The 8,280-nt window shown below is 35.8% G+C and overlaps 1 long non-coding RNA gene across 1 annotated transcript in view; it reads right to left on the reverse strand.

Moving 5' to 3' along the window:
• LOC149821039 (uncharacterized) overlaps window positions 1-7,653 on the reverse strand; it is a 35,844-nt gene extending 28,191 nt beyond the window's left edge. The window contains exon 1 of the long non-coding RNA XR_016426582.1: window positions 7,309-7,653. This is a non-coding gene — a long non-coding RNA (uncharacterized LOC149821039). The remainder of the gene's footprint in view (window positions 1-7,308) is intronic.
• Between the last annotated feature and the right edge of the window lie 627 nt (window positions 7,654-8,280).

Raw genomic sequence — 8,280 nt, forward strand, 5'->3', positions numbered from 1 at the left:
ATTGCGTATTGCGATGAGTAGGATAAGAGGTCTATGATCACCTCAAACATGCAATGGCACGTGTTTTGAAACCTCATAATGGTGATGTTTTGACCTTTATAATAAGTTGATCCCTCATCATGGTTGTACTTTTGAACAGGTACATTGCGTACTGCGATGATAAAAGGCTTTTTTGGTTATGTACATGGTATCAAAGCAAGGTGATTTTTGAAATTGAAAATAGTGCTTTGGTTCATGAAATTGTTTTATTCTCATGCTCGTGTTGGTGGTTGCAATACAAGCTTGTTTTTTTCTTGGTGATTCACATTCAAGTGTTCATGTAATCAAGTTGTATTCTCTTAAAGGTTGGATTTGTTTGTTAGTTCGGGTCAATTTTGTGAAAAGCGTTGAGGTGTAGCGAGGCGCTCTACCAAAATCCGAGGCGAGGCGTTTAAGCCTCGAGGCGCAAAGCGTAAGCCTCAAAAAAAATTTAAAAACTTAAAAAAACTATAAAAATTATCTAAAATTATAAATAAATAAAAAATGCTTTATTGATGAAGCAACAACCAACAAAAAATAAAAAATCTCAAATAAATACAGAAAAAATATCCAAAATGGTAAAATGGCCACAACCATCTAAAATGGTTTTCATGTTGTACTGGATATAAAAGAATAGTCTTTGAGGCACCCACAAGAAGTACCAGCCTTTTTTAGGTGGGGGATTTGGGATTTCATTAGCACCTCCTTTTTTCTTCACTTTTGGAAAAGAAGAATCTAATTCTCATGAAAATACAATTCCGGAACTGAACTATCCATATCACTCTAGCCAAACATTCCCCATTTGCAGTTATTTGGAACGTTGCAAGTTCAAATCTAAATGGTATGGTTGTTTTAACTGGTAGGGGTCTCCCTAACCCCAGCTTTCTCTGTCGGAAAAAAGTAAGCAGGGTTTATCACCTTGTAAGACGATCGCTTCATTAAGAAGCAGTTGACAGTCCTGTTTACTCAAATAGAACACACAAGATCTTATGTCACATGGATACACCCAAAAGGACACAAACATGTCATTATTGTGCAGTTTTCCATATAAGAGGCAGATATGGTTTGTTCTTTTTTTTTTTGAAAGAATGTGTATAGTTCAGTAACTCGTTATATTGAAAAAGAAAATTCAGATAGACAAAAGGCAATTTGAATTATAAGTGATTTATACAGCTACTGAGTTTTGTAAACATTGAACCCATAATAACAATGCCCTTAATAACTTTGAAGAAAGGGGTGTCTACTTGGTCCCCAGGAGAAAATACTTAAGGATCTGATTTTATCACTCCATTTAGTTTTATTCAGTTAGCTAAAACCATATCTGATTATAATCAGATGCAATTATACTTTTTGACTTTTGTTACTGAATCTCATTACATGTAAAAAAATCACATTTGGTACGAGCTTTTCACCATCAGAATCCAAATCCACTTAGCCAGTATCTAATCAGACGTCTTTCACCTGAACCGATGGTTTCTTCCTTAAATATCAACAACAACAACGAAAATTTTCGGTGATTAAGGGAACCGAACAGTGAAATCATGGAGAACTAAGTTCAAGATCCAATCGGAACTGGATCCATTTCCAACCGCAGGTCCATCCCGAGTCTTTGTAGTAGTACCTTACCGTCTTATCTTTTATTTTTGAGAAGGATCACTTGGTAACTTCAAAATGCTGAGGGACATGGGTACCAATGATTAAGGACAAGCAGGAGAGCAACAAAACAACCTTTGCCCCTTCCCTCCTACCGAACCCCGTTTCGTTAAAAACAAACAAACATCACAAATCTCGAAGGAAGTATAACACAAAAAAGGCTTGTCCGGGTCGAAATCGTCGAAGCCACATAACCCTTTCTCCCTCCTCATGCACCTATTGAACCTATCGTCCGTCTCATTCCACCCCACCTTGATCCCATTCTTGATGAGGTCGTTTGAGGTCCGCAAAGATGTCTCCCAACTCCAGGAAGGAACTGCGAGATCAGAAAGCAGGGACGGCAGAGGAGCCAGCTGAGAGAGAGAATGACTGTGAGAGAGAGGGAGAGAGGGGCTGTGAGAGAGAGGGAGATTGTGAGAGACGAGAAGAGGGGTTGGGAGAGATGAGAGATAAATTAGGTCCCCCGACCCTCATTAGGGTCGGGGGTAACATTTTTAGTTTGGTCAAATGAGGGCTTTGACCCTCATTTGACCAACAACATGAGGTGTGCGCGCCTCACTGTGAGGCGACCTCACCTCAAAGCATATGCCTCAACGCGTATGAGACGTACGCCTCGTACGCTTTTACGTTTCATGTCTACGCCTCAAGGCATAAAGGCCCTCGCCTTGAGGCGAGGCGCGCTTTTTGCGCCTTGAGGCACGTTTTTAATAACACCGGTTCGGGTGCTTTTTGATCTTATCAAAGTTCATAGAAGTGGTGTTCGGATTCTTGTGTCCTCTGTACATCTCACTCTCTTCTTTCTCTCTCCTTATCCTTGTAAAAATATATGACAAAGAAAATGTCATCATCATGTCCATGAAACTCAATGATACAAATTATGTTATGTACTCTTCAATTATGAAGCATCACATCTGAAGAAAATGGTTTTTGGGATTAGTGGATGCTTCTGACCCAGAACCTAAACTAGTTCTCACTAAGGTGGAAAACAAGAAGGAAATCACTCTTTCAGATGTGAAAAAAAACTAAAGCTATAACAAATTATAAAAAAAGTGAAAAGAGTGGAGAGTAACACATGTCAAGATTATGTCTTGGTTCATTAACAATATAAACATCAAAAAGTATTCTAGCCTGGCAAAATTTGAGCATGCCAATAATGCTTGGAAATAACTCAAAAAATATATTCTCTTGAAGATATTGCACATCAATCTACAAGATCAAGTTAGAACTATGACTCAAGGTAACAAAAGCATTAGAGAATGTTATAATGAGTTATCTGAACTTTGGAAAGAGTTGACTCTCTTTGAAACAAAGTGGCATTCTCTTAAAAATATTGAGCTCCGCCAAAGACAAATCGATGTGGAATACTTTTGCCAATTTGTGATTGGGTTGAGGCCATAATTTGAATTTACAAAATCAGCATAGAGGTAAAGTTTAATCTATTATTCATAAAATAGAGGAACTAAGTATGGAAGAGAATAGGTTGAATAAAAAATCTCTAAAAAATGATGAAGAATCCGTGTTAGGACCGGATCTTATGCTCATACTTATAAACCACCTCACTTTGGGAAACAAGCAAATGATTATTATAAAAAAGAAAAAATCATTTGTCATTATTGTCATGAACAAAAATATATTAAACCTATGCGCTCTTAGCTAAGAAGGGAAAAAAATCTATATAAAAAAGAAGGTGACTACAATTGAAACACCTCAAGAGACTAAGGACGTTGATAACTCTCAAGATGCATTCATTAAAATAGCTAAATCCTTATATCAATTGGTAAAAACTCTTCAACATCTTCTTAGAGGGTCATCTTCTTTAACTGGAGCTGCGTTATCATCCAATTCCAATAAAATTTTTTGGTTTCTTGATTTTGGTGCATCTTTTCACATGACCTAAAATCATGATATTTTATATGAATGTTATAATAACTCAAATGTGTCAAATGTTTTTACCGCCTATGGTATATCTCTTGAAATCAAAGGAATAGAAAATTTTGAGAAAAAACTTTCAAATATAAAAAAATTATCTCAAAAAATAGATACATTCCTAAATTAAATTTAAATCTTCTATCTATTTCTCAATTATCCAATTATAATTATAATATCTCTTTATCTTCAAATGAATATTCGGTGTAGGATCACCAATCAGAGAAGTTGATCGGGCAAGGCTATGGAGAATGAGGTATCTACTATATAATTTTTTTGGAGCTACCCAAAAATACTTTTTGTTGTAATGTCTAAAATTTGGATTTAAATTTATGGTATGGAAGATTAGGACATCCAAATGTATCCACAAATCAATATATTTTAAAATTGGAAACCTCACATATCAAATGATTCTCAAAACTGCAACAAGATGAACTATCTTAAGAGAACTCATAAATTGACTTACTACATGAACCACATAGGCAACATCAGGTCTAGAAATGGTCAAATATATCAAACTCCTAACTAACTACTTGAAAATAATTGGATCATCTAACTCTTCTCCATCAGAAGACCTTAGCTTCATGTTTGGCTCCATGGGAGACTCAACATGCTTGGAATCATATGTCAGTATAACTTTTACCACAAGATCAGTTGTATACTTGTGTTGGGATAAGTATAATCCTCATTTTGAGTATGCAATTCTAGTCCAAGGAAATATTTTAAATATTTGAAGTCTTTCATTTTTAATGTACTAGCTAGCTTCTTATTTGTATCTTCAATTTTCTCTAGATCTTCATCAGTGATTATCATGTCATCCACATACAGAAGAATTATACACTTTTCTTGATCTGAAGATGAGACAAATAGAGTTGGGTCATGATAACTCTACTCAAATCCCAATTCTTTGGCACTGAACTAAATTTCTCAATTCGTGCTCGTGGAGCTTGTTTGGGGTTATACAATGCTCTCTTTGATATGCAGACTCTACCTTTAGGATCAGAATATCCTTATGAAAGTTTCATATATATTTCTTCATCCAAGTCTCCATTTAAAAAAACTTTATTTACATTCAATTGCCATAGATTCCATTGTCTTATAACAGTCACAACTAGAAGAGTTTTTATGGTAGTCATGTGAGCAACAAAAGCAAAAGTCTCTGCATAATCAATCCCAAACTAATGGTTGTAGCTTTATATCTCTCGATGGAGCCATCTATCTTAGTTTTTATCTTATAAACCCATTTGCAGCCTACTATATTTTTCCTGCAGGAAGCATCACCAAATCCCAAGCTTACATCCTCTCTAATGCATCTAGCTCTATAGTCATTGCTTGTTGCCATTCTATTTTCCTCCGGTATATATGAACAAGATATTTGTTGCATAATTTCTTTATCCTGCAAAAATCTTTGAAGCACACTGCTAATTTATTCTCCTCCTGAACCAAAACATAGAATTTTAATTTTACTAGAGAATTGAGTCTCAACTATTTCACAAAATTTCTTAAAAATTTAAAAACAACAAGTGATAGACCCCACACATCAGAATGTACAAGATCAAAGGCTCTCTCATACCCAAAAGGTAACACATGAGTCTTAACTAGTCTATAACTCAGACATTATTTCACATGATCTGACACTAACACTTTGGACTTCTTAAAGCTATCAGAAAACATAAGATGCTGAAGTCTAGAACTACTATGACCAAACTGCTGCTACCATAACATAAACTCGTCCAAAACTGTTCCACCAAGTTCATCTCTTGACCTCTTTTGAGAGCTCAAATCAAGCCAATCCAAATAATAGATCACCCTTCCTATGGCCAATCTGAATCCTCCTCCTGGATAGGTGATCCTGCACAATATAATTCATGAGAGAGAAAATGATATTATAACTTTGTTTAGTAATCCGACCAAAAGATGTAAGATTCATAGCAAAAGATGACACATGATACACTTGAGAAACATTCAAATTTCTCCTAAAAGAGGAGTTAGGAGTGAGATCAAACTTTTGATACAAGCATAGAAGAGCCATCAATAATTTGAAAGAAACCATTAAATGATTGACAGTTGTTGAAAATAGATTCATGGGCTATCATACGATAAGAAGCACTTCAATCTATCAACCAACCTGAAGCAATATCAAAAGTACTTGCAAAAGTAGCACCAGATAGGAGTGGAAGAGGAAGAAGTAGAAATAGCAAACTGTGTAAAAAATTGTTGAATCTGCTCCAAGATGTCATGGCGAGCAATAGAATAGGATCTAAAGAATCTTTGTAGATGGAGAAGGATGTTGATCACTACTACCGGTCCCTAAAGTATCCTTAGGCTTCACAACCTTTATTGGGGATGATGCTAGATATGTGCCTTTCTATATCGAATAGAACTCATATAATCTCTATGAACTTCAAATCTACCTCCTATATTCCATGTTTTTCTAGTCACAACAAGCACAATTTCTTCTGTAGGCCGACCACTTAGGGACCTATTCTTGGTCTCCTCAGCCATAAGCTTAGCAAGAGTCTACATTAAGGATGGTAAAGTAGGGCAATGAAGGATGCCACTGCGAACACTATCAAACTTTGCTCATAGGGTCATGAGGAGATCAATTACTTATTGTTGATCTTTAGCCTCAGCTTCAAGTCTTTTACATTCAACACATCCTTTACACCTAACACACTTCACGTTGGATAACATAAACACAAGATTATCACATAATTGTTGAAATTTAGTAAAGAAGGCTTGCATAGATTCAACTCCTTATCTCAAAGCCTTCAAATCTTGGACTAATTGATACCTATGAGCACAATTAGATTGTTCATAAATTTGTTTCAAATAGTTCCACATATCTTTGACATCCTCATACTTTATTATATTTAGAGCAATGTTTTTCTCTATCGATCTCAAAATCCACAACTTCACTTTAGAAATTTTTTTATCCCACTCGGGAAAAGAAACTTGATAATCTTCCTCTATTTTTTTTTATCCATCCAAATACCCACCATAACAAAAACTTTTCATGACAATCTTTAGTCTTTATGTATTCTGCCCAATAAGAACAGTTGGTCTCATCCAACTTAACAGGAATCAACTGGATAGAATCCTTTCCCATGATACACACCCCAAACTTCAATGTAAAATTTACACATCTCACAACTAACAAATATCCAAGACAAAATATCCTTACCAGAACAAGAATACTCAAGCCAATACCACAAGCAAGATGCCAAGAGCAAATAGAGTGATATAACCCTGTTGAAACATAGATGTCGATACCAAAAGAAGGCTATAAACTTGTCTAGCCATGCTACTAACACAATAAATAGGCTACAGAATACCAAAATTGAGGTTAAGGGAGGAAGCACATGCCCAACAACCCTTGATACAGAAAAACAAGGTTACTGCCTATATAAAACCTCTTAAATCTCAATCAAACTCATCCCACACTCCAAATAAGCCACCCAACACACTTGCAGCACCCTTTTTATATGAAAACGATCTCAATCAAACTGATCCGAGGCATAAAAAACAATATCACAAAAGTAAACCAGCATATTATATGAATCTACCCCAAACAAACTAGCGATACAAAAAATACCAAAAAAATCAACATAAATTTTGATACTACAACGAAATGCCTAATTCTTGTTTCAATAGTCTTGTAAAAATAAGAACTATCAAATCCCCAAGAGACCCAAAGAAAATTCTACTGACCAAAACAGACGTCAGATGAGTCGGTGATGGCAGATACACAGGCTCTCGACACAAAATCAGCTGGTCCACACTTTCCTCCTCTCCTCTTGATCCCTTATTTGCTTATGATATAGCTCTGATACCATACTAGAGCATACATAGTCAAGAAAGAGCATGGCGTGTCACAAGAACTGGGGCTTTTTCGTGGAAATGCATCAATGGGCATGCATTTCAGCAAACACTCCTTTTTCGTCCAAAATCTATGAGGACCCCCACTTTTAGCGGAAAGGGTTCTCGTGGGGCGGGGGTGGCTCGATTCAGTTTCGAAAGGAAAGTGCGGAACAGGGTGCCACGACACCCTCTTCCGTGCCCTTGGGAGGAATACTTCATTATATAAGGCTGAACCCCTTCTTCTAACTACCTAACATAAAATCGAACACAAAAGACTATTTGATTTTTGGCTGTTACAACAAAACTTTAAATATATACATAATTGCCTCTAATAAATAATGTAAAGTACAAGAAAGGTTATCACAACTAATATTACAGTAGATAAACTGGATAAGCAACAATGTGAACCCCTCAATATGTAAGTTGGATACATTGATCTTACCAATAGAGTTGGTTGTTGTTTTCCCCAGAGAAATCTATGATCATATCATGTTGACATTAAAATCTTTGCAGATATAAGTCAAGGAAGAACCATCTAATGAATGAAAGAAAAAGCAAAAACATAGATAAACAAATATTTGTAGAACATCAATCCATACAATTCTCATTAGTTTTAAGAGAGAGTGACTATTGACTTATCTTAAAGCACTAAGACATATGCAACCATTGACAATCAAATCAAAGGGACATGAAAAAAAATAAACCTCAAAGTTTGTGCAAAATTTGGAGCATGCCTAACTTGAAATGTGTTTCTAGTTTCTTTCTTTTGGCATGACCATCTACTTTTGGTGGCACAAATTGCCATGCTATTACCACCATGCA

The sequence above is a fragment of the Nuphar pumila genome, chromosome 12 (assembly GCF_984573655.1).
Source record: "Nuphar pumila chromosome 12, dmNupPumi1.hap1.1, whole genome shotgun sequence".
In the NCBI taxonomy this organism is placed as follows: domain Eukaryota; kingdom Viridiplantae; phylum Streptophyta; class Magnoliopsida; order Nymphaeales; family Nymphaeaceae; genus Nuphar; species Nuphar pumila.